This window comes from Psammomys obesus, unplaced genomic scaffold (assembly GCF_907164565.1).
Source record: "Psammomys obesus unplaced genomic scaffold, mPsaObe1.curated_primary_1811, whole genome shotgun sequence".
Lineage (NCBI taxonomy): Eukaryota > Metazoa > Chordata > Mammalia > Rodentia > Muridae > Psammomys > Psammomys obesus.
The window spans coordinates 37037527-37064151 of NW_026585644.1; the positions used below are offsets into that span (position 1 = coordinate 37037527).

A 26625-nucleotide genomic window follows, 5' to 3' on the forward strand; every position below is an offset into this window, starting at 1 on the left:
TCTAGGAAATAATGCATATTAACAAAAGCATTCAAGTTATTTGGCAGTGTTTCTTTGTGTTTTTAAAATCGTGCCAGAGACATACCAACGACATGATATAAATGCTGAATTCAAGTGTTTCATAGTCATGCAGTTGGCATATAATATAATGATTGTTAAACTATATACGCTTTAAAACTTGACAAAAAGAATAGAACATAGTTGAGACTAGGTCAGATTTAGAGATAATTCCAACTGTTGGCTGTTAGGATTTATGTAGATAATAAGGGATGGAATAGGTTCTTTAAGGAACTTTCTGGTTACTGGAGAGATAGTTCACCAGTTAAAGAACATGACTTCCTCATACAGAGGACGTAGAACAATAGAACAAAGTCTTTGAGAAAGTACAGTGCCTGTCCACTTAATGAGCTCTATCAGCAAAGTTCAAAGCGCCTGCAAAGAAGAAATAATATATAAAGAAAAATAAAGATTAGGGAGACATAAGATTGTTCAAGGTAATACTGGCAGAAAAAGTGAAAGTTCTTCGATTTCTAAGAAAAGTGGGTTCAGCTAAGAATTCTGAACATCGCTTTCTCAAGCAAGTTGGGAGAAGCAGAATTTAGCATTCAAGATATCCTAGGTTATTGCATTCCTTGACCTTCTTAGTGAGATGCTGTTACACAGTCTAACAGAGGGAAGATAGGAACCACAAAGAGGCTGATGAGAGAGCAAGGACACCTCACAGGGTGTAGTCCTCAGGTTGGAGAGAGGAAAAAAAAAACAACAAGATAACAGGTGCCCAGAGCTGGTCCTGATTCAGTAGAATGTTGAAAGCTCCAAGGAGAGTTTCTGCAAGAAGATGAAACTGATAAGCTAGCTGATGTTTGAATAAATGGGAAAAGATATTACCTTTATAATTTGGCAGAGAGCAAAGTGGGAAATGATTAGTGGGAGAGAAAAGAAATGCAATTGCTATTTTTTTCCACTGTGAATATTCACCTAGTTAGATAATGTGAATGGTAAATAGTGACCTTACAAAGAATTGGGGGTGTGATTCTATTGGGACCATGAAGGAATGTCAGTCTTTTCTTCACCCTAGGATAGCAGAAGCACATGTGCCAGGGGTCTTTCTAGTTAGCTAGGAAGTGATTGTCATTTCTGGGTGACCATAAGGTGACCTTTCAGCTTCCTTTCTTCTATGCTTTGGCAACTTGGAAGGGACCTGGTCAGACTGGAATCCAAGCAACCTGTAAATCATTTTTTGTGCCCTGCAGAGCTGTGATTTCACAGCGAAAGGGCTGGAAGTGAGACAACTGCGTTCAAATCCTGTTCACAAGCTTTTCCTGTAACGGACCACTCAGTAAATACTTTAGGCTGTGCAGGCATATATTTAGGTTTATAGCTGTGTAACTGTGCTAAGGAGAACAAATGGGTGGGTCTTTGTGAAACTTTGTTGAAGTTGAAACTTGGTTTTCGTAGAACTTTTGTGTCTCCTGATAGTACAAGAATCTCATCGCTTTTAAAAAAAAGGTATAAAACCATTCTTAATGCACACACTCCTCAGAGATGGGTAAGCTTGACCCAGGTGTTGTACCTTACTGACCCAGCCTCAACCACTTGAACCTCATACTCCCTGTAGAAAAAACTTAAAGAGTAAGAGCCCAGGGATGGGAGGCAGAATGCAGTCTGCAGTTTTCTCAGCTAATAAGAAGCTGTTCCATGTGTCCTTGCAGTATCCCTACAGGTGGAAGGTTGGCCCAGGTAACTTGCAAGTGCCTCACCATTTTAGTTCTTACCTTCAGATAAAGCATGCAATGCTTTCAAAGTACAGTGACTTCCTGTGGGTTTGAAGATCATGCTCTCTCTCTCTCTCTCTCTCTCTCTCTCTCTGTATGTATGAAATTAAGCATTTATAGTGCTAAGGTTTACAAAGACTTCTTACTAGCCTAACCATGTTTTCACACAGCAGTATTTTCTAATTTAAATTCAATCATAATCTCCAAATTGCCCTAGTTTAGGCTAGCTGAAGGTATAAACTCCATTTTCATCTCATTAGGCCACCTGGAAGCAGCAGTCAGTGAGTAGTCTTGACGTCAAAAGTCTGTCTGCTTCATTAAAATGTTAATTTCATGGCTTTTATTCCCTTTGTAAAATATACCACTGCAGGACACTAGATGCAGATGTATTCTAAGGAAGACTAATTTGCATGTTGTGTTTTTGGTTCATCTCTAGTTTTTTTTTTTTTCCTCTCACTGCTATTCTTAGAAATTGCTTTAGTGTTTAAAATGTGTTCATATATAAAATAGATATGTAAGCCAATTCCAGACTTGCAGAATTAATTTAAAAGAATTCAGAAAGCTATTGTCCTCATCAGTAACACAGTTACCCATTCTGAAAATAAAGTCTGTCTCCTTTTCCCCTGCAGCCCTAAAGCTGCTCTTACAAGGAGAGACTGGGTGGCAGTGGCAGTGAACTGAAGGCTGGAATGAATCTCTTGCCTGGAGAGATATAAAGGAGCACAGTCCCAAGGTCCTGGAGGGTCCTGATTGACCTTCGTTTGGTTTTGAAAAGTAGCAGTGTCAAGTTTACATTTTTATTGTCCCCAAATCTTGGGTTTTGACTGATTGCCCACAGGAAACTTAATTGAAAACACTGACCAAGGGACTTTTGCTGCCCTCGTAGACACTAAGGCTGCCTTCACCCAGCCCCAAAGTAATTAGAATTAGTTTACCCTGGAAAGTACAGACAGAAGCCTTCTAGGAAGGCTTTGGCCTAGGGTTCTTGCACTTTTCACATGTTTTCCATTGGCTTCTATCATTGACGTTCCTCCAGATTAGCCTTCTGGGCTACGTGGCTTCTTTTCCTCTTCTGGTCTTCTGTGTGAAAAGCATTCCTCACAGTTGTGACAGCGCCCCCAACTGGGCTCCTTAAGTGGTTCCTTGAGAGTATACCTTCTGTTACTCACTGTCTTCTTGCTAATAGTTTTTAGACCATGCTTCTGGGCAGCCTGACTTCTCCAGTTTGATCTTCCCGTGTCTCCAATAAGTGCATTGAATATTTTTATAGACATTGCTTCACCACCTCAAATACAACATGTCTAATATAAACTTTCTTTCTTTTTTCCCGCCTTCTCTGTTTCTCTTAAGAAGTGCCACTATTTTTACATACTCTCACACTAGAAATGCCTCAGGAAGTGCTACATAGAAGTTCAACACAGAGCACAAATGGTTCATCCTATTTTGATGAGTTCAAAAATGTGTTACATTTTAGGCCAAATTCCTAGATTTAAGTTGTTCCTACCTTCATGATATCCATAAGAGTCAGTGTCGATTAACAGTGACACAGCAAAATTAGAATGAGCCTTTAGCTGAGTAGACTTCAGCATCCACACAGAGACTGATGTTATTGGTCTTCAGGTTTGGGGATTAATTTGATGGCTCACACCTTTAATCCCAGCACTCACTGAGGAAGGTGAATCTCTTGAGTTTGAGGCCAGCCAGGTCTACTGAGTAAGTTCTAGGAAAGCCAGAGCTACAAAGTCTTGAAAAACCAAAAGAAAAAAAAAATCCTTACCTCCTTGAAATTACCAAAATTAACATAATTCCAGAGTGCCCGGAAATTAAGATGGCAGGTATCCAAGTTACAACCTCAGGAGGATTAATTGTCTATAGATCTATCCTAGTTACTTCTTAAAATAGAAGATTCACCAATAACAGCATCTCACTGAGAATTCTTGTTGAGTGGATCTTGAAACCCTTTTTTTCAGTTGTGTTACCAAGGATTAGAAGCTCATAGTTAGATACAAGAAGAAAAGAACTGTCCTAATTTTCTATCTAATGTTGACACATCCCCTTCTTGGGATTCTTTGTCTCATTAATAAAAGAATTTGAGAATGGACTCAAGGACAGTTTTATTGGTGGGTGGGTGTTGTTTTTATTTTTAAAAGAAAGCTGTAATCTCAACAGCTGCCTAGAGAATGGAAGAAAGAAGGAAAAAATAGCATAGAATAGATGTCATGAAGGTCAGACATATGGCCAAAGAGAGCCTTATGGTTGAGAGGGAAACTTTAAGGAAAGAGTTAAGGAAGCCCAAAATGTTGGGAAACATTTTAAGAAAGCATGCTTAGCCAGGCGCAGTGGCTCATGCCTATAATCTCAGCACTTGGGGGAGGCAGAGGAAAGGGGATGGATCGCTTTGAGTTTGAGGCCAGCCTGGTCTACAAAGCTAGAGCAGGACAGCCAAGAATACACAGAGAAATCCTGTCTAAGGAAGAAAAAAAAGGAAGGAAGGAAAGCAAGCAAGAATGCTTAGAAAAAAGAATGAGAAAAGGAAAAGTTACATTTTTCTAAACAATTGAGAAAAATAGGTAGACTTACAAAGCTGCATAGCTGTAGCCCAGCAAGCTACTGCCCTGGATGTATATTCTGAAAAGGAAAAGTACAAAATCTCAAAATGACTAATTATTCCACCTGTCTCTTCAGCTTGTCTAAGGTGAGTCCACCTTCCTAGAGTTAATCCCTAGTGTAGTAATTGACCAGGCTCAACTGCAATGTTAGGTCCCTACCCAGGCTAGAGTATCTTTTCTCTTTCCCTTTTTTCCCCCTTTCCTTTTGTTTCTTTGTCTTTTTCTTCGTGTGTGTGTGTGTGTGTGTGTGTGTGTGTGTGTGTGTGTGTGTGTTGAGACTGGCTTTCTCTGTGTAGCCTTGGCTATTCTGGAACTCAATCTGTAGACCAGGCTGGCTTCAAACTCAGAGACCTACCTGCCTCTGCCTCCCAAGTGCTGAGATTAAAGGTGTGCACCACTGCTGTCCAGCCAGAATATTTTCTTGACCAGTAATTTTTTTACTCTTAATCTGAAAATACTTCAACTGGTTGTCCCAGGTGGCTAGAGCATGAAACTTATGTGTACACCAGATTAAAGTCACTATTTCAAAACATAATTTATTTCAGTGAAAGTTCATTGTTCCCAAGGATAGATCCTTATTAAGCTAAACAGGCAGGATAAACAGCCACCTGTTCAGCAATAGTCAGGATTGGACAAAGTGATATAGAAACATAAAATACTCAGACACTGCCCTTGAAGGACCAATGTAATCTGGTGACATTTCTGAATGAGTTGTGAACGTTAAAAAGGAATTAAAATTATACTACTTCTTCATGGTTCAAATATGGATTCCTTAAGATCTGTGATATTTGGAACAGTTTCAAGTATTTTTCATTTAGATGTGTTTTTGCATTTTGAGAGCTGGTTGTAAGAATTCTTTCAAACCTTTTTAAACACTAGTCCGGTCAAGATAACTCTTCTCACGGACCTCGTAGGGTAAGGATAGCTTAGTGTAAAGCTCACTGGGGTGCTGGACTTTAGGTCAGCATCACCAATCCAGTTCCGCCAACAAATTTAGCCTCTATCTATCTGTGCTCACCCCAGCACACTGAGACACAGCGGTAGAATGAGTGACTGGACTGTTCTCTAGACTGAAAAGTACTCCCACAGAGGCAAGTTTAGCTTTCATTGTAAATGTGCACTCTATTTCTGAGTCAGTCCTATTGACTGTCCTCTTGTATCTCCTGTTAAAATTTTGCCAGCAAGCAACACAACACACATTCTCTCTCTCTCTCTCTCATACACACACACACACACACACATATCTTTATGGGAGAGGTGTGCAAAGTGCCAGGTCAAAGAGACTTGGGTTCACCCTGGGGCCTAGCTGAGCCAGCTGCTACTGCACTGCACAGCAGCACTTCTGTTCTGAAGTGAAAAAGGAGACACTGCCCAATAACTGATGGGTTTTCATGAGGTGTAAGTAGAGTGCTGTAAAGACTGGAGTGCAGAGAGACAGCAGACCACGAGTTTATGTGGCTGTTCTACTCCTTCATAAACCTGTAGTGTTTTGTTTTGTTTTGTTTTGTTTTGTTTACTGTGAGGCTGGATATAAGAAAACTTAGTAAAGAAGCAGGTTTATTCGTTTACATAGCAGAATGGGGGTGTTGTCTGGAGAAGGGGCTCAGGGGTACAGTGCTTGCTATACAAGCACAAGGACTCACGCGCAGATCTGCAGCGCCATGTGCTCTAACCATACACCACACATGCCATGCCTGTGACCACTGTGCTCAGATGAGGTACACCAACTGAATGGCGAGCGTCAGAGAACTTGTCTCAGAAAAGAAGGTGGAGGATGACCTTTGTTCTTCAATCCTTAACTGAAGCTTGTGGTTCAAGAATTTCAGTTAGATATTTGGTGTAACAAAATTAAGATACTTCAGTCTGTCTAAAGGCTTTTGCTACCAAACTTACAAATAATGTAAAGGCCAGTTATAGAAACTGTTGGGCAGAGTGCATGGAATCTTATGTAAGAAGTGGGAAATAGTAAGATCTGGAGAGGAAAGGAACTCCACAAGGAGAGCAACAGAACCAGAAAATTTGAACACAGGGGTCTTGCCAGAGACTCATACTCCAATCAAGTACCATACATGGAGATAACCTAGAACCCCTGCACAGATGTAGCCCATGGCAGTTTAGTGTCCAAGTGGGTTACATAGTAATGGGGAGAGGGACTGCCTCTGACATAATCTGTTTGGCCTGCTCTTTGATCACCTCCCCCTGAGGGGGGAGCAGCCTTACCAGGCCACAGAAGATGAAAATGCAGCCATTCCTGATGTGATCTGATAGACTAAAATCAGAAGGAAGGAGAGGGGGACCTCCCCTATCAGTGGACTTGGGGAGGGGCATGCATGAAGAAGGGGGAGGGAGGGACTTATGGGGGGATACAAAGTGAATAAAGTGTAATTAATAAAAGTTAAAAAAAGATTTTAAAATGCAGAAATTATGTTCATCAGGAATATCATAGTACAATCCAGGAACTTTACTTTAGTCTTTTTATATCATAAAAAGAGGCAATAAAACTGGAAGATGGAACCTGGTTTTATAATCTAGTCCTTCCATTAAGCCAACTTCAGACCTCCTTGAAAATTACTTGATCCCCTTTCTTCCAGATGAATGTGAAACTGAGAAGTTCTGAACTACCTCTTGACCCGCTTTTAGGGTCTTTACTGTCACACAGGCCTAGGTTGGAATCAGCACCTCACAAGTGTAACAGATTAGCCGACCTGAGTGTCAGGTCTCAGGCTCACTTCATGGAGATCCTATGAATGTCAAGTAAAACAGTATGAGAAAACATGAAGTGTGTGACTTTCACTGTGTTTCTTCTTTGCTCTTAGTCCTCTATAGACAGAAAGACCTCTCCTCTAAGGTGTTTGTATGAAGGGTATGTTCCACCAAGTCATGGTGAGAAAGTCAGGTAGCCTGCCCCCAGGTCCATAATCCAGTCTAAGAAATGCTGTGGAGAGTAACACTGTCTCCACCAGAAAAAAATGGTGAGTTTTGTACGAGAGGCATAGATTTATAGAAGGGTGTCAATGTTGTCTTCTCAACAAACCTCAGAGTTTAGGTGACCTCAGCATAAAATGTTATTCATATGTGAGGATTATAGGGAGAGTGTAGGCATTCCTATATTTTAAAATATTTGACAGGTATTATTTGACCTACAACCCAAAATTAAATGGTTGACATAAAACCAAAGAATCCTAAGTAATCTTCTGTTTGGACTTATAGAATATTGTCCACAAGCCAGCCCTTATTTTTCCTCATTCCATGCTATGTTTTAAAATTGTAGTTGTTTAGCCAGGGACTTGCTTAGCTCAAGTGTTAGAGGCCAACCTGGGCAGCATAGCAAGACCTTGTCTCAAAAATGAAACAAAACAAAAGTAAAATAAAATGTTTCGTGGCTGAGGTAGAGAAGGTGGTGTTTAAATTACTGCCTCTGTACTTAGGTGGTTTTTTGTTTGTTTGTTTGTTTGTTTAATATGCTATTTGAGGGAATAAAGAAGGTAAAGACTGGGGGAGGGAAACTGTAATGGACCTGATTTTGGTCCAAGTTGTCTGTCATTTAAGAGTACTAGTAACAACTTAGTACCCCAGTATCAGGGGACAGAGTTCACCATAGTCCTTTGTTTCTGGGGCTTCGACATTACTGGTCATGGGTTTGGCCATTTGTCTTCTACAGTTTGTCCCGATATACTTTTCCCCATATCTCCATGCTTCCTTGTCCTTTCTTTTTTTAATCTTCCATATGCAGATCTTTCTACTAAATGGTTGTTTTACTTGCTTGTGTTCCTGTACACTTCATGTTTGGCTATATGGTTCTGTTTGTTTACTTATACAAATAGGATCATAAATACATTCTTTTTTTTTTTTTTGCTTTTGATATGACATTTTGTTATATAGATACAGAAATAGATATACACACATATGTCCTTGGCTTCTTCTAAGTGCCTTTCTCTGGTGTGTGCCTTCCACATATCTTATTTACTGAAGCTACTAAAGGCAGCTGTCCAGGTGGCCTCTGTCCCCCACATCCCTTAGCACATGAGCACCCTTATTAGTTCTTTGTATGTGTTCCTCTGAATGTTGCCCAAGAGTAGGACCCTTAGGTTGGCTTCGTGTGGCTTGCTCAGTACCTCCTCCAAGTTGGCTGTGCCCTCACAGGCTCTAACTGCTATGTCTGCGGGTGTGTCTGCATGCTCCTGCCAGCCTTTGGTATTACCTTCCTTTGTGTTCCTCGCCACTTGAACAGCTTTCAATGGAAACTTGTGGCTTCAATTTTTTGTTGTCTGATTAAAAAGCGTTTTTGTATGTCTGCTACTTTCTGGGTTTCTTCTCACTGAACTGCCTGTTTGTATCTTTGTTTCTAATGAGGTGTTTGTGGCCTGTTTATTTTTACAAACTAGTTGCTCATTTGTACTAACTAGTTGCTTATTTGTTCTAATTCTTTCTCTGTGTGTGTGCGTGTTTTAAATCAGTTTTAGATATCACAAGCATGGTTTTATTGTTTAGTTACTGAACAGGTTTGTTTGTGTGTTTAAAGACAGGGTCTCATTGGCTCATGCAGGCCTTGAATTCCTACTCTTTGACCTGTGCTGAAGTTACAGACCTATGCCTCCATGTTCACTTAATATAATTATAGCGTTAATTTTTGCCTTATGGTTTCTGTTTTAAAATTTTTGTTTGTAAATGAAGTCTTCCTTTCCCAAATACTACTCGGCTTTCAATTTCTTCTGTTAATAATGTAACTATATCAATACTTATCCTGAGTCCTTTACACATCTCTTTTGGTATGCAGCTTATTTTATTTTTCCCCAATACTACACACAATTTATTATTTCACCTTGCTTTACAGTGCCATCTTTATTTTAAATTAAGTTTTCATATACCCATGAGACTAGCTTTGAATTTTATTCTGTTGAATTGTTAGGTTTTCCTCTCTTAAGACATCTGATGTTTGTTTCTCTGTAGTCATTGAAGACCTCATGTCTGCCCATGAGGTCTTGTTTTTGCATGTTTTATCCAGAACAGTTTGGACATTTCTACCCATATTGTCCTCTTCTGAACTCAGAGCACTTTTATTTCCTATCACACTCACTTCACTTCTCTTGAAAGTTTGTATTCTTATTCATTTCCTATGTTATTACATACCTCTTTCCATGCTTATATCTTGTTTTGCAACTGGATTTCACACTTTCAACAGGTATGGGATTCTTGCATGTCTTTGAATCTGTCTTGGTAATTTCAGCTAAGAAAGCATCTGAGCTTATCATCATAACCATGATTTAGTGAGCATTTCATAAACTCATTTGTATTCTCAATTTGATGAATGCATGTCTTTTTTATCATAATTATAAGTATATGCGGGCAACAGGCAGTTTAGGAAGGAGACACAAGCATAGTTTTTATTTGCATGCTTTGAACATAATCTCCTCCAGTAGGATTTTCCCTCTCATATTTAAACTTCCTATTACACTTGACTTTCTTCCTATTTTAAAAGAGAAAGCTTACATTTACCAATTCTCTTTATCTTTCCTCCTTTAGTTTTAGTAATTGCATTTTATTTAGGTTTTCTTAATGAACTGTGTGAAATGCTATGTGCTCAATCAATCATGTGCAGGGAAAAGCAATACATTATAATTAGGATCTATTATCATTTAATTAGGCATTCCATTATTGAATTAGTGCCTCTGGCTTCTCCTGCTCTCTAACTAATCCTGAAACAAATTCCTTTTCTGTGGACAAATATTAGCTTGTAATAATTAGAGTATTCATCTAAGCTAAGTCTTTTCATTAAATCTCTTTCTAATTAAGGTAGTTTCCAGGTAGAGGCTGATTTAATTTAATATGATTTATTCACTTATGTATCAAAGTGTGGGGAAAATGGTTAACACCAGAAGACTGGGCATATTGAGATTATCTTTATATTCACAGGTCTCTGGGATATTTAAGATCTTGCCTTAGTAGTTATGCAAGTCTAGGTGTAATGTCACACTGCTAATTTGAGAGTACCATAATTGCCAGAACAGGCTGCCATTGAATACAACATGCTGATCGTGTTCTACAACACATTGGAGCCTAAAGTCATTACATTCCTGTGTTACTTGCCTTTGAGAGTCGATTTTCATTCCAACAAGGTGGTTCTACACATTCAGTGTTCTGTTTTTACCACAGTACAGTGTAGCTATAGACCCTGAATTAAGGTCTCCATGGATATGAACAAAACTTGGTGGGGATTTGGTTAAGCATTCTACCGTTGAGTGTCCTAGCCTTTTCTTTAAAAGCTGCTTGACTTAATCATTATTGCTTCCTTACTCTGTCCATACTCCTGCCTTCCTTCTGTCAGTGTTGACTGTTAAGTGGATGTGAAATTTAATTTATGGGATTCTTTTAATTTCTGTCTTCATCATCCCCCAGTATTTCCTCCTACTTTTGATCTGGTCACATCACCTGCTCATAAACTTTAATTAAGCCTTTTTCTTCGGACCACTTGTCCAGCCTTCTTTTTTTGTATGTGGTTCTTCTAGTTCAGACTCCTTCCCCTTATATGTAAATGAAAAAGTTTGCACTGCTGCCTGTGTGTGAATAGGGATAATCTTAAGTAAAAGTAATAATATGAAGACAAAACAGGTGTTCTGATTCGTTTCAAGGGAAAACAAACCCAGAAAATGCTGTACCAAGGAAGGCCATTGTAAGCAAACTAAATGATGGGTCTCACCTGTAAGCTGCAGCTTCAGGGAGCCTCAGGGACAGAATGGGAGAATATGGGAAGTAGTGGAGAGTACCTGTGTTCATCCCATCAGCAGAGGGAGAGAGGGCATACCAGGAGAGGGGAAGGAGAGGTACTCTGGCATCCTTTTACCTTCTCAAGCCCCATTTCCAGCTACACCTCTTGATTAACAGGTTTCTGGGAACCCCAAGAGGAGACTCTTCCTCTCTGCATGCTCTCTGCCCTTAAGAACTGTTCTCTCAAAGCTGCCATGCTAGGAGCCCAAGTCAAAAGAAGAGGGACTACACAGAGAAAGAAAGCAGCAGAGGCCAAGCTAGGATTTTTTCACAGGCCTGGTGAAGTGTTAGGAGCTGGAAGCTGCCCAGCAGCAAAGAGCATACCTTGGCTGGGTCAGCAGAAGGTGGTTGACAGGCAAAGAGTAACTCAGGGGAAAGATGAGAGTCAGAACAAGAATGTCATATGTGAGGCAGCCATTACAGCACTCAGAGAAGTGTTTGCCCTGATTAAATTGCTCTGTGAGAATATTTTTCTACCTAGTAGGGGGTCCCTTGTGTCTTGTAGATAGAAAGGGAAAAAATAGCACAATACAGAATGAAAAATGCTGTAAGGAAGTTAATGATTCTATTTAAAGACATTCTTGGGAATTAATTAGGAAACAAATGCTTCTATGATAATATATGAGTAGAGAGGCTGCTTTCCAGAATATTTAATGAGGTTTCTTTTGTTTTCAGAGAGAACTGAAAAAAAGCACAGAGGATTGTATCCTAGAATTTCAGAAAATAATTCCATCTTAAAAACAGCATTATGTACGTGGCATTGTCAAACACACCCTGGCTAGAAAGTCATCATCCAGGGATAGAAAAGACAGAGGGACCTATCAAATGCACTTAGCCACTTAGCGCTTTAAACTGAGACCTTCTGGCACCCGTGGACATCCTGACACTTTCACTTTAGCTCCCACCACCAACTGTCTGTTAACACCACACTTGTGACCTTGACTTCTCACTGTACTGTGTGATTTTTTTTTTTTTTTACTGCAGATCAGCTGCCAGCCCATGAAGAACACCAGCACCTACACAGCAGTGTAACAGTGCTTGTGTTTCTCCTGTCCCCATCTTCGCAAACTACTCCTGCCTTCTCTCTTTTGGCTTGGAGGATTGCTAATCACAGACACTGTCCATCTGGAGATTCACTGTGTCCCTTCCCACTTTAGGCTGTTAGGGACCACTGCTCAAAGGCTGTCTCTCAAGCAGAAGTATCCCAGGGAGGCTCAGCTCAGTTTACCTGTATCTGCATTTTGGAATGTTGATTCCATAAATGTATTTACTGAAATTAATGGAAAATTTCTGCCATTGCCATGCTTATATCTAGCAGAAGAAAACAACGCAATAAATAAGTAAAATCTATAGCATATCAATGACAATATGTACGAAGGAATTAGGAAACCTGCCATTTTTAGCAGGGTGAGGCCAGAGCCTCTCTGATAGAAGAATGCTTAGCACGTACAACAAAGAACATGGCGCTCATTGTAGCCAGAGCAGAGCAAGGTGTTGGGCAGTAGGCAATAGGAACACACAGTCAAAGCTCACAGACAGCACAGGACTTGGGAGGCCTCAGGGCCTTCCAAATGAGGTGGGTAGCCACTAAAAGAGGAGAGTCAAGGGAAATCTAAATGTTCTGTTGTGGCTAACATTCTGAAAGGGTTTACTGTGGCTATCTTAGTAAGAAGAGTGTGCAGGTAGCCACTAAGCTAACAAAACCATTTATAAAGGCATTTGTAATAATCCAGATGAGAAAGATAGTGAGGAAGATTGGAAAGGTTAAAAAAAAAAAAAAAAAAAAAACTAGCTGGATTTGGGATTATATTTCAAAGTAGAGCCAATAGAATTTTCAGTTGGGTTTTGGCTATCTGAAAAGGACAAGGATGACTCGAGGGCTGCTGGCCTGAATTGAGAGAAGGACAGTTTTGTCTTAAGTGAGACAAAGACTGAGGAAATCACAGGTTTTAGGAGAAAGACTAGTTTGAAGTTCAGTTTAGGTCACATTGATTTGAGATACTTATTTGACATCAAGATGATGTAAGATTAGTGGTCAAATACATGAGTCTAAAAATGAAAGACCAGCTGGAGTTATGAATTTGGGAGTCAGCAGCACATGTTTAGTATGGAAGTCACCCAGGGATAGAAAAGAGTAGAAGCCAGGCCTGGGACATATGATACTTAGAAATCATGTTATCCAGTAGTCCACAGAGGAGATAGCAGAGTGGCTTGAAGAGAACTGTGTGGGTTGGCGTAAAAGCATAAAAGGCCAGAGGGAGTCAATTATGTGCCTGTATGATGGTCACTGATGAGAGGAAGAGTCTTGATAGAGTAGTATGTTACTTTTCTGTTGCTGTGATAAAATACCACAGTCAAGGCAACATATAGAAAAAGGATTTAATTTGGCTTTCATTTCTAGAGTATAAGAGTCCATTATGATGGATAAGTATGGCAGCAGGAAGCTGAGCAATCACATCTTTTACCAGGGACATGAAGCAGAGCGCACTGCATGTGGGTCAAGGCTTTCATCTCTCAAAGCCACACTTCCTAAACCTCCCCAAACATTGCCACCAGTTGCAAACCTAGTTTTCAAATGGCCGAGTTTATGGAGGATGTTGTCATTCTTACAACTGCAAATGGTGAGGCCTCGAGCCTAGTTAGCAATGATTGGTTCCCTACAGTGGAGGTTGAAGAACATTGGCATACAGCTCAAGAAATGTAGCTGTGTGCATGACCAGAGAAATGAGTAGTAGCTGGAAGGGACATATCAAGAAGAGATGATTAGAGGAATTATAACAAGTTGACAAGCAAGTTGCAAGGCTCAAAGAGTGGATTTGTTATTTGTTGTGTTGCTGTGACAGATAACCTCACAAAAACCTAAGAAAGGGAGACTATTTTGGCACACACTTCAAGGGTACAGTCTAGCACAGTGGAGGATCATGACAACAGAAACTTGAGGCTCTTGGTCACATTGCAGTTGCCATAATGAAACTAGACATGAATGAGTGCTGATGCAGAGTTCACCTTGTCTGGGTATCCAACCCATGGGACAATGCCACCCATACCTAGGGTGCCCCCTCCCCTTTAATTTAATCTAGAAAATCCCTCACAGACATACCCAGTGGATTGTTTCTACACAAACCCCATCAAGTTGTCAATCAAGAACAGGGAACTATTTGGGGAGGAGCAGTTTTATTGAGTTGACAAAAGAGGTGAGATAGAGCGTGGAAGTGGAGGCTTGGTCTAACTCAGAACTATTAAACAGTTTAAAAGCACATTGTCAGCTGGCTTGGTGGAGCATGCCTGTAATCCCAGCACTCAGGGAGGCAGACGCAGGTGGGTCTCTTGTGAGTTTGAGGCCAGTCCAGTACAGCCAAGACTACACAGAGAAACCCTGTCTCAGAAAACAAACAAAACACATCTTATTGTAATAATTGCTGAGTTTCATGGGAAGTTTTGAATATGGATATGTGTGTTTAGCACAATGAGAGGTATCTGCAGCTAAATCAACTATGTCCAGATATACAGGCGCTCTTTTCTCAATTTTATTCTTGGCTTTTTGTTTGTTTTTGCCTAATCTGATTGGATTATTTGCAGTTGCTTCAAAATTATGTTGATTCAATGTTATTCTTTCTAGATACTATCAAGAAAACGTACCTATGACCCTGAAAATTTTAGTTTTAAACTGTCAGGGTACATACAGTATAACTAGGGAATTGTTTTGTGCAATGGATAGGAAATGAAAATGCAAGGCACAGCCTGTGAGCATGCTGGCCTCCATTTTCATGAGTGAGCAAATACTGTTTCCAGTATAATCCTAGCTTAGCAGAAATCCTTAAACATAGTAGATGAGAATGAATTTTGGATTTCAAACATATACTTTGTTTTCTAACATTTTGTTTGGCAAGTATCCAATTTTTATAAATCTCTTTTTGGCTTATTGCACATATAACAAATTTGTTAAATAATTTAAATGTTTTCATGCCAAATATTTGAGAACGCCACCCCCCACCCTCAGTACAATGTGTTTCATGTCTGTACTATGGGGCTTCTGTGGAGGTCAGGATTCTTCAGTTGACTCTCTTCTGCCACCTTGTGGGATCTGGGGATGGAACTCAGGTCATCAGGCCTGAGGGTACGTGAGCTACCTCAGTGGTCCAAGAAGCTTTAAAACCGTTATAAAATGTATTCATGTAAACTGTACAATTAGCTCTCCTGAGAATTACAGAACATCGCATAACTTAACACTTAATCCCTTAGTCAAAATACAGAAACTTTCATCACTCCCAAAGTTCTCTTCCAGGCTCCTCTCACAGCTCCGTCCCTATGTCCTGTCACAACCGATCTGCTGTCTGCTGGCATTACATTCTCTAGAGTTTTATGTAGACAGAATTATATAATATGTAGTCTTCTGCATCTGGCTTTTAACTTCCATCCATATTTCCTAATATCTTCTTTCTTCTTATTACTGAATGTCATCCCATTGTATGGAATATATCACGTTTGTTTACTTGCTCACAGACTGATAGACATTTGGTTTCTTTCATAACCATATTATTTATAAAATTTAATATATATATTTATATAATTGCTAAGAACATTTCCGTAGGATCTGTGTAAAGTTGAGTTTGTTTTTTTTTTTGTTTGTTTGTTTGCTCTGTTGTTGTTGTTATGTGTGTGTGTGTGTGTGTTACAATACCCAAGTGAGTAACTACTGGGCCTCTGCCAAGCTGGTTTTTAGGGTGGCTAAGTTTTCTGGTGCTATCCATCAACAGTGTGGGAGAGTTCTGAGTGTTTACTGTAGCTGATCTGGTTAGCAGGAATGTGGTTTCTATTTGTCTAGTAAGTGAAGGTGTTAATTTGAGCATCTTTGCCTGTGTTTATTTGCTTTTCATATAGCTTTTTGTGATATTAGATACAAGTCATTTGTAATACATATGCCTTTAAAAACTATGCTCTTTTTTTTTTTTTTTTTTTGCCCAGCTCTTCACTCATTCCCGATCTTTCATATGCTAAAATATCAACAGTAAATGATGAAAAAAATAGGTCTGTGATAGAATAGCCTTTCTGCAGGCTCTAGAATATCTGTTCGGTTTCTGAGTCGACAGGATCGTAGACCTTTTGCAAGGGTCCAGCAGGAACATCCTTTACTGTCTCTAGCTAGTGGTGGCTTCCAGGGTTCTTTAGCTTGTCACAATCTGAAAAGATGCTATTTCCAAATAAGGTCACATCCTGAAATTTTAAAAGACATTTATAAGAAACACTATTTAGGATCATCCTGGGTAAGATGATCAATCCTCAATTAGAAAGACAAATGGGGTGGACACTGGAAGAAGGAGAAAACAGGAAACAGGACAGGAGCCTACCACAGAGGGCCTCTGAAAGACTCTACCCAGCAGATAGAGTATCAAAGCAGATGCTAAGACTCATAACCAAGCTTTGGGCAGAGTGAAGGGAATCTTAGGAAAGAAGGGAGAGATAATAAGACCTGGAGGGAACAGAAGCTCCATGAGGAGAGCAACAGAACCAGAAAAATCTGGGCCCAGGGGTCTTTTCTGAGACTGATACTCCAACCAAGGACCTTTCATGGACACAACCTAGAACGCCTGCTCAGATGTAGCCCATGGTAGCTTAGTCTCCAAGCGGGTTTCCTAATAAGGGAACAGGGACTGTCTGTGACATGAGCTCAGTGACTGGCTCTTTGATCACCTCCCCCTGAGGGGGGAACAGCCTTGCCAGGCCACAGAGGAGGACAGTCCAACCAGTCCTGATGAGACCTGATAGGCTAGGGTCAGAATGAAGGGTAGGAGGACCTCCCCTATCAGTGGACTTGGAGAGGGGCATGGGAGGAGATCAGGGAGAGAGGGAGGAATTGGGAGGGGATGAGGGAGAGGGCTACAGTTTCGATACAAAGTGAATAAACTGTAATTAATATAAAAAAATAAAAATTTTAAAAAACCCAAACAAACAAAAAAAGGAACACTGTTTAGAACACACTATTTAGACTTGCCTCATTTCTGTATCTCTACCAATTATGATGAGCAGCTATACAACCAGGTGTTGACTGTCCATGCTTCTAACAAATGAGACTAAGTTTACTTAGGATGTCAGTGATTTGACTTAGCTGTGACTGAATGTTCACCCTCTTCTCCTAAATCCCCACTGTGACGTAAAGATGTAGGGCCTTTGGAGCTAATCACTGGAGAAGTAAAGCCCTCATGAATGAGATTAGTGCCCTTATGGGAGGATGAGGGAAGGGAAGATTGTTATCCCCCCCCCCCCCAATATTAAGATATAACAAAAAGGTGGACATCTGCAAACCAGATGCTGGGTCAGCAGGCTCCTTGGTATTAGACTTTGCAGTCTGTCCCCAGACTGTGATTTGTGTTAGGTGATAAGCTATGATCACTAGGAATCGCAGCCCAAACTGACTAAGATGTATGACAACTGTAGGAGGAGGCTCTTTCCCTCCTGTTTCCCGTGTTTGGAGAAGCATTTGTGAAGTATGAAACTGCTTCTTCAGCTCAGCTTCCTGGAGCCCCTTCCCAAGTTTCGATCCACGCCTGTGCCAGTCCAGCTATAGTCACAACAGGTGGGCTACATTATCACTGAGGTGTTGGCTTTCTGAAGTCTCAGTAGTTTACTAGCAAATAAGCCTTTCTTCACCCCTCCGATGTCAACCTCTGCCTACTCCGCTGCCACTTTGAAAGGTTTTGAGAGGCTTCACATTGGTGGGCTTAGGAGACCTTAGTAGGTACTCTGACACCTGCAGAAAGGCCACTCCATTCACAGGCCCGGTTTTTGTAGGTTTCCCCCATTCCTGTGGAAGAGTCTTTCTTTTCTAAGGAATAAAATCAAACACAGAAAGAGCGTAGCTATCTTCACTTCCTTGTTTAGTTATCTGTCTGGATGATCATAGGGTGAGCTACAGCTAATCAAAACCAGGATTTGTAAATCTCCAAATAGAATGCACCTGTGGCATTCTTATATTAAAAAGGCATAGCATAGCAGCCAACTGGGTTAGTTTTGTGATGTGATGTTAGCATCTGCCATTGAAATAAGAAATGAAGGAAAGGAAAGGAAAGGACAAGAAAGGAAGAAGAGAAAGACAAAGTGAAACTTTGGGTCAAATGTTTTAAAATAGCGTTAGCATAATTTCTGCTCTGTTCTTTGAAACACAGCTTTGTAAAAATACGTAGTGTCCATTACTCCATATACTCCATAAAGAAGAGGGTCACTTCTTGGGAGACCAGAGACTTTTGTTTTACAGTTGAGCCACATGTATCTTGATTCTTCGGCCTCTTGGAAGAAAAGAGTTCCAAAGCATCTCTCTGCTCATAGCAGTGATAGCCTTTGCACATGAGAGCTGGACATGCAGGATGCCCAAGAAAGAACTCTACTGTGATTAAGCTCATCAGTCTTCCATCAGGCTGAGGGTTCATATACTGAATGGAAATTCTGGTTTCTGAATGGCTGAAGACAAAGCAACTTAATTTCTAGGTATTGAAGAGTAACTAGGCCAGGTGATACAGCATAGCCAAAGGCAGTTTGGCAGCTGCCTTGAAACCAGAATGGCGTGTAGTGCAGAGCCAGAGTTGAGGAAAGGGCAAGCTCCCCTGCAGTAGATACTTTCACCTTCCCTTTCCTAGGTAACTTTCTTACCTAGGTAATTTGTCCCTACCTCATTAACAATACCTTTTTTCCTGGCAAAATTTACTTTGCCTTTCAAAGGAGAAGAGAACGAATTAAGAGAGCCTGCTTCTATGAAAATTCACATACATTTCAAGGATGGTAGGAGGGTAACATTAGAAATAAGGATGCTTGGAGAGTAACATTAGATAAAAGGGTACTAAGAGAGTAATATTAGACTTTGCTTTGGAACCTCTTTTGTATTGATACCATCTTATTGCTAACATTTTTTTCATTGTAGTTTAGACTTTATGCTCTAGTCTAGGTGACCACCACAAAGTAGAAGATAGGACCTGCCTTCTGGTTTGATAGACTGATGGGTTAGGCACTGCTGAGAATTGTTCATACGGTCTAGTGTTTAATACTTCTTTACAGTATAACAAAACTCTGTTAGAGCATGTGCACTGTTTACTTGAAAGATGGTGGTAACACTAAGTCTGAAACTTGAAATAAAAATAGCCTACCATGTAGACAGCTGACTTACCGCATGTAGGAACTGGCTTTACATGCTGGCTGATGACTCCTTCCCAAGAGACACATTAGTCCCACTCTGTAAATGGAACTTTATTCACCAGTTTCACTTGTTTTCTTGGAGGCTTACTGCCCCTGTCTGTTAACCTAGGCCAAGTCCTGGGAGCTTCTGGCCTCTGTAAAATCTAACCTAGGCTTAGAATGTTAATTTTAGCCTCTTAGATTTACTGCTTATAGCTCACCCTTTCTTGTGTTTACTGAGCTCTGGGTTGGCTGCTTCAACTCAGCTGTTCTGGCTGAAGCTCCTGGTTTACTCAATCTGTTTTCTCTCTTGGCCCTTGAGTTGCTCTGCTTGGCCCCAAACTACCTCCAGCTAATCTGGCTCTTTCTCAATCTCTGGCTCATTCTTCCTTCATCCTCTCTCGTAAAACTCTCCTAGTAAAACTGCCTCCTCTCTCTCATTCTCTGTGTTGCTCCCTTAAGTAGCTTCCTTTTCCTCGATGTTCTCATGAGAGTTGGGCAAATGCTATACTGTCAATTTTTTCTCTGATTTGTCACTTTTTCTGCCACTCAGTTAAACATCATTTTCAAACATGGATGCTTCCTTCTATAAACTAACTTCACCTTCATCCTTCCGGATTAAAGGCATGTACCACCATGCCTGGACCTAAGCTTTTCTTTACCTGAAACTTGCTTTATACCAGGTGGGCCTCGAACACAGATCTACTTGCCTCTGTCTCCTGGATTAAAGGAGTGTTTGTATTCCAGCCAAATCACACAGACCTAGAACTTTAGGTGTGATTTCTTGTCAGAGCAGCCATCTTCTGAATTAAGATTCCTCTGCACCACTCTGCAGATGCTGGGGGAAGTTATTTATCTGCAGAAGGCACAAAAACATGTCAGTCTTGACTGTTGTATCCCCTTTTCTTAATAAACAGCCCTGAGAAAGTAGCATGTAGTGAGGTGGAAAGGAGCCCAGTCACAGGGAACTGACTGCTCGCAAGTGGTTTTTATTGCTCTGACACTTCACTGTATAGCTGTAAAAGAGGAATGAAATGATATCTCCATGCTAAGATCTATAAATGTGATTGAGCCCTGGAAACACCTAACAGCAGGGGTCTTTGGCTCTCCAGTAGGCCCTACACATCTGTAGCTGAATTGGATGCATTAAGTGCTCTATAGATGATTTCGTGAATATGTAAATCTCATACACAGTAGGCATGCAGTAAAGGCATGTCCAAGGGTGCCATCAGTCACCTTCAACACCAGATCAGAGCATGGAGACCACAGTCATATGCCTCAGTAATAGTGATCTCATTTATTTCAAAGGTCAGAAAACACAGTATAAGATACATGTGCTGACACTTCCTGTAATCTGCTAGTGTTTTGTGTCTAGGATTTTTAGCATTTAAACAACCATGCTGAGCCCAGCAGTAAAACAAGTCTTTCTTTCCATTCCTCTTCTCATTGGGTTTTAACTGTCTTTGCTCATCAGTTTAGCAAAGAATGGCAACAAAAACAAAGAAAGCACATCAAATTTTTGAAATAGACTGAAAGAGTCTTATGCCATCAGTGATACAATGCGTATTACAAGGTGTAGGTTGCAACTGTAGTTGATAGAACCTAGGATGAAAACACGCCACTTGACTCTCCTATCAAAGAACTTTGTTTTGTTTATTGCTGCCCATTTTGGCTCTGTAATATGTAGGTGAAGATACCAAGAGTAGAGTCCAGACACTGTACACTAGTGTAGCTTCTAGATGGCCCTGCATATAGTTAGCCCCTGTGGCCTATGCTTGCATTTCTACTAAAAATAGGCTAATTTAATGGCATGACACGGCTTCTTAGTTGTACACAGATGTTCCTTAACCATATTTCTAGTGTCATATGCAGTATATGTGCACATCAAAATCCAGCATGCAGTGTTTGCAGTGCATGCAACCCTCCATACAGTTTTGCCATAGCTCCGTCCCATCACCCCTCCCACTATGTGTATGCTTGGCTTCCTTCCCTGCCTTCATGTAACTCAGGCCCTTCTTGACTAGTCACACACATGGCATGTACTTTATTCATCTTGTCATGTAACAGGCTTTTGCATTTGTTTATCCTGTTGTTATTTTTAGCTTTGCTAATTATTGCTCTTTACTTTGAATAGTGCTCTTTTCCTTTTTCCTTCTATTTTCCAAGATGAGTAATTACCCCCTTTCACTTTTCAGTATTCAGACTGTAAACTCAGGAAGTTTTTGTTTGAATACAGCCCTCACAGTATCTCTTAGATTCTCTTTTTCATTCCTTTATGACTCACAATTTTTCTTTCAATTTCTTTCTTTACCTAAAGATTATCAAAGAGATTTCTAAAGGGGGACATATTATAATGGTTGCTATTAGGGAATTTTGATGTGAGGATGTGGATTATAAAGTCTGAAAAGTATTCAGAGCTTCTTTCTACAGTGTACTTTTATGTGTAAGTATTCACATGCAGTCCACTTAGTTCCTTCATTTAATTTCCATATAGTGGAGTTCACCTATGGAAGACATTCTGAAGCCTACAACTTAATTTTAGTTTTCAAGTTCTCTTTACCTTCCTGTTTTTTTTTTTTTTTTAATATTTGACTATTAAGACTTGATTTGATTCTATGGGTAGTTGGCTAGTAATTTTCTTTGGGGGAAATATTTTGACACTATTATGCATAAATTCTGAAAAAGATCATTGGTTAATCTTTGTGTTGTTTTGTTAGGACAGGATGAGATAGATGGCTTAGAGATTTAGAGCACATACTGTTCTTGCAGAGGACCCTAGTTCAGTTCCCGGGACCCACATCTCTAGCTCCAAGGATCAAATACCCTCTTATGGAAAGTCAAGGCATTCATAATAAAACCAAGGAAAAATAAAATAGAAATTAACTATTTAAATACCATCATATTTAACCAGCGCACTCTAGTAACAGGTTGAAGAGAGTATTGACTATGCTAAGGCACTAAAACTTAACCACATTTTAAACTCAGAACTGTCCATTTTATTATAAGTAACTGTTAATGATGAAAATAATAAAGTACTGTAGGGCTTGAAAACTAAACATGAAACAAAAAAGACAATATATATCCCTTTTCTTGAATAAGAAGACATGAAATGATGGTTATTCCAAAATTATAAAGCAAATACAATATAAATAGGATTTTCAGATAGGTTTTCTTTTGCTTTTAAAGGTGTGTCTTAGTTATTTTTCTATTTCTGTGACAAGACACTGTGACCAAGGCAGCTTATAGAAGAAGGAGTTTAATGGGGACTTGCTTACTGTTTCAGAGGGTGAGTCCATGACCATCATGACGAAGAACCTGGCAGTATAGTGTTTTCATTAAAACCACCGTAGGGTGGTAGAGTATTTGTTTTAGAATTGGATTAAATGCTCATAAGAGAGTTTATATAACAAGATAGTTGCCTGGGTTGTGTCAGTTATATTGAACACAAAAGCATGCCTGCCTCATCAGCTATTGAGTCCATAGAAAAACAAAACAAACAAACAACAGTATGGTCTTGGAACAGGAGTGAACATGGAGCTTATGGAGCCAGAGAGAACAAAAAAGAACCTAGATGGTGAGATGTTTGAATCATGACCAAGCTAATATAGCAATGTAGTAGAACAAGGAAGCTGTTTTTTCATCTTGCAGAGAAATGTGAAGTTCTATACCTTATGAGTACAAGAGAGACAGGAGTAAGTATTGAAAGCCTCTAACATGAGAATTGTTTGACAGATATACAGTTGTGTTAGGGAAGATGCTATCACTTAGATAATAAATAGTACTTGTAAAAATATTTGCAACACAGTGTTCAGAGAATAATCTGTGATAAGAAAGGAAATTGGCAGATGGACTAGAAGGGAATGAATAAAGGACCTGCAGGAAATAGTCTTGGAAACGAAGTTGCATCCACGGAGGAGTAACCTCCACAGGCTCTCCCCCTAAATCACGAACACCACAGTTTAGATCCATGGTTCCAGAACAGGCCTCAGGTTCCCTGCAAATGTCTGTCTCAGAAGGGAGTGGAACAGCAGGATTTTGGAGTCTGCCAGCTTCTAGCTGAGATGTGAGCCACAGGTTCAGAAAGAGACCCGGCCTCAGAGGAGCAGGTGGGGAGTGACGGAAGAGGGCCCTGGCACCCACCCTCTTCTGGCCTCTATTCACACACACCCTCCACATAAATAAATTAACTAAAAGGAAAAAACTCTCTGATCAGGAAGCAGAATGCTAACAAGAGTAGTAAAGGATGATGTCTTTATCTCATAGAAAGCTCATAGGAACTATAAGAAATGACAGATAACTAAATTTTAAAAGCCGCGTTTCACATTAGCAGTATATATTCCATAAGTGTGCTACATCTAGGCAAAGACATAAAACAAAGCAAAATTATACATTTCAGCAACTTTCTAAAATACTGTACAAGCCTTAGTAAAAACACAAAAAGTAAGTCATCTATTTCTTGAATGTATTCAGACATTTCTGGGAGTCAGTTTTTCATATGAAGCAAAAAACTCTTAGTGCACTCATTCACATTCTTTGATCTAGCTATCCAACATAATCTAGAAAATTATTGATTACAGAAATATCCACTTAATACCATTTAAATGGAAATAATGTAAATATCCAAAACAAGGGATTTTTGTTCTCTTAAACATTTATCCATAAAATGATGTTTTAGGAAAATTTAAATGACATGGATGGAAAGTATAAAACAGTGTTTCAATATGGGTTGGTTGTATGTCTCCATCTTATGTCCCATAAATTTGCAACTTGGGCTGAAAAAAAACAATGTTCTAAATAGGGAATTATAGAAATTTCTCTCGTAATGAACATGGTGCTGTTTGAGTCTCAATGCCAGTGTCTCATGCACACTCTTATTTTGAAGCTGAAAGGTGTCTTATTTATTGCTATTTTTAGTTTGTATATTCTGACTCAGCCATTCAAGATGTTCCTCAGTGTAGGTTGAATAGTGCCAGCATGTCATGGTTTATTATCGGTGCACTCTTGTGTCAGTGCTACTGCAAGGGAATGGTTGCTTAGTTATGAAGCCAACTTTTGGCCCAGACGGAGAATGATTTTTCTGTTTTTTTTAAATATGAAAAAAAATAGTGACCTTCAGCTTTTTAATTTTAACATAAAATGTATCTGTGGGTGATCATTATTTGTAGTTAAATTTATGGATTCAGATCTGGCCAGATTTTTTTTTTTTATTTAGTCAAGGTTTCAAAATGAAGTGTAAAGTTATACTTTGTATATTTTATACATACTTGGTTATGAAATGGGTAAAGAAAGGGAAATTTACAGTCTTTGCTAGTACTATTTAAGGTCACTGTTGGGAATTTGTATTTTTCTATCATCAAGCTTAGTAGACATAGACACAGCAGCATTTCTTTCCTCTGATAGCTTTTAAAGTCCACAAAAGCTTCTTCCAGTTTTTTGTTTTAAGTATACAAGTATGTGAGGATTTAGCTATCTCCTGTTCCTAGTGAGCATTTGACACTAGATAGAACTCTTAGTGACTGTGACCTCGCCTTGAGATGATCAGAGAAGTCCCTTATAGATATTACATTTGGGAAAAATCAGTCTTAGTTTTCAGCTGCTGTTGGTTATTTAAACACAGCTAGACTATTCAGAATCGTCTAGTGTCTGTTAGAGTCTTAACAGCATAAGCAACTACTTTGTCTCCCCACACACTGAAAGAAACAATTGAGGTCCCAGTAAGCATGGCTGGATGTGCTAACAGAGGGTTAGCTTTATAAAATAATTCCATTAGGTATAGTTTTTGAAACAAAATAAATTACTTTCTGACCCAGTACAGGCAGCTGGCAGGTAGGTGGCCTCTATGTCTGTAACTTAACTCCTCTGAAAAGCAATGCGATCTTTTGAAAATACTTTCTGTTGATGGCAGCTAGGTGTCAGGACAATGTAACACCTTAGTAATAGCAGAAATATTTTTCCTAATCTATTACTTTAATTCGTGAGTGAAGACACATCCCAATGGTTGCCTCTCTCTTTCCCTGTTGTCTTGTCTGTAGCCCAACGCTGCAGCTGTGCTGCTCCTTCCCCTGGCTCTCTATCTGATAGTGCTGGCGTTCTTGTCCTTTCTTTCAAGGGCATGGACCATGGGGTCTAGAGATAGGATATAGAAGTAAGCTCTTTGGCCTGCATAGAAATGGGCATACAAACAGTGTCTTCTGGCTTTTGTGTTGTCTAGTGACCTTTACTTAACATAAAAGTTAAAACTTTTAGGACTGTTGACTGTCCTTCCATAAGCATCTTCTTGTAGCACATCCAAGTCTCTGGGCTTAAGGAAACCTTTAAGCTACCTATAAAGCGTGGGATGTGAATACCAAGGAAGAACTGTCTTTTTGCCAGCTCCCCTTTCTTTTATCTTTCTTCTAAACACTATAATGATGTTCTGTACTTGCTTGGAGGAGTTTGGGATCGGGTGGGGATGACTTCACTTCTTATTCTTGCTATGTGAGGTAAAACTTCAACAGTAAAATATGCTCAAGTTGGATGCCATTGGACAACTGATAGAGGTCGAGGTTGCCATCACCCCTTCGTCTAGAGCATTTCTGCTGTTCCCCACAAGTGCCTTCTAGGAACCCCCTTTCCATGTAGGAAGCACTTTTCTCTCTGCTGTACCACAGGTGAGTCCATCTGCGTCATCTATTTCTGTAAGAAATTCAAGTCTTTATCCATCTGTTCACTGGAAAGGGACCACTGAAGGGGAGAGGGGACTAAAGGATGGACACTGTCAAAGAATATTACATACCTGTATGAAACTATTATAATGAAATCCATTGCTTTTTACAATTGATAAGAACACTTTTACGTTTCATCACAAAAGATAACATCGAGACCTGGCACTGACAGTGCTGTGCCCTTGGGCAAACACCAAGCTGAGTGCCATGTATACAGGATTCGGTTGAATGATGTCCATTGTCCTCTGCGGATCTTACAATGCACCGGCTTTCTAAACTCAAAGGCCCTACCGTTAGTTCAGTGCCAAGCCAAAATAACATAAGCCTGACTCCCTCCTCTGCATTCTTCCTCATCCAGCTGACCACCACATCATGTCAGTTCTTGTTAGCTTTTTCCACAGTTCTGTTTCTTTGCCTCTTCTTCCTGGCCTATTGTAACAGCCACACTCCTTTGCATTGGGTCTCCACACTGCTATTGCCCCAGTGCCTCCAGGACAGTCCTTTCTTATTGTTTAAAATCTGTGGCTACCATCCAAGATGCTTTTCTGCCACATACAGTGTGCAGGAGGGCCTAGGCCATGTATCCTGTTTGCCTGTTTTTAATGTCCC

General features: G+C 39.9%; 1 protein-coding gene across 2 annotated transcripts in view; it reads left to right on the forward strand.

The window, feature by feature from the left end:
- Positions 1–26625, forward strand: part of Lclat1 (lysocardiolipin acyltransferase 1) — a 129470-nt gene that overhangs the window by 98447 nt on the left and 4398 nt on the right. The gene's annotated exons all lie outside the window — the stretch shown is intronic.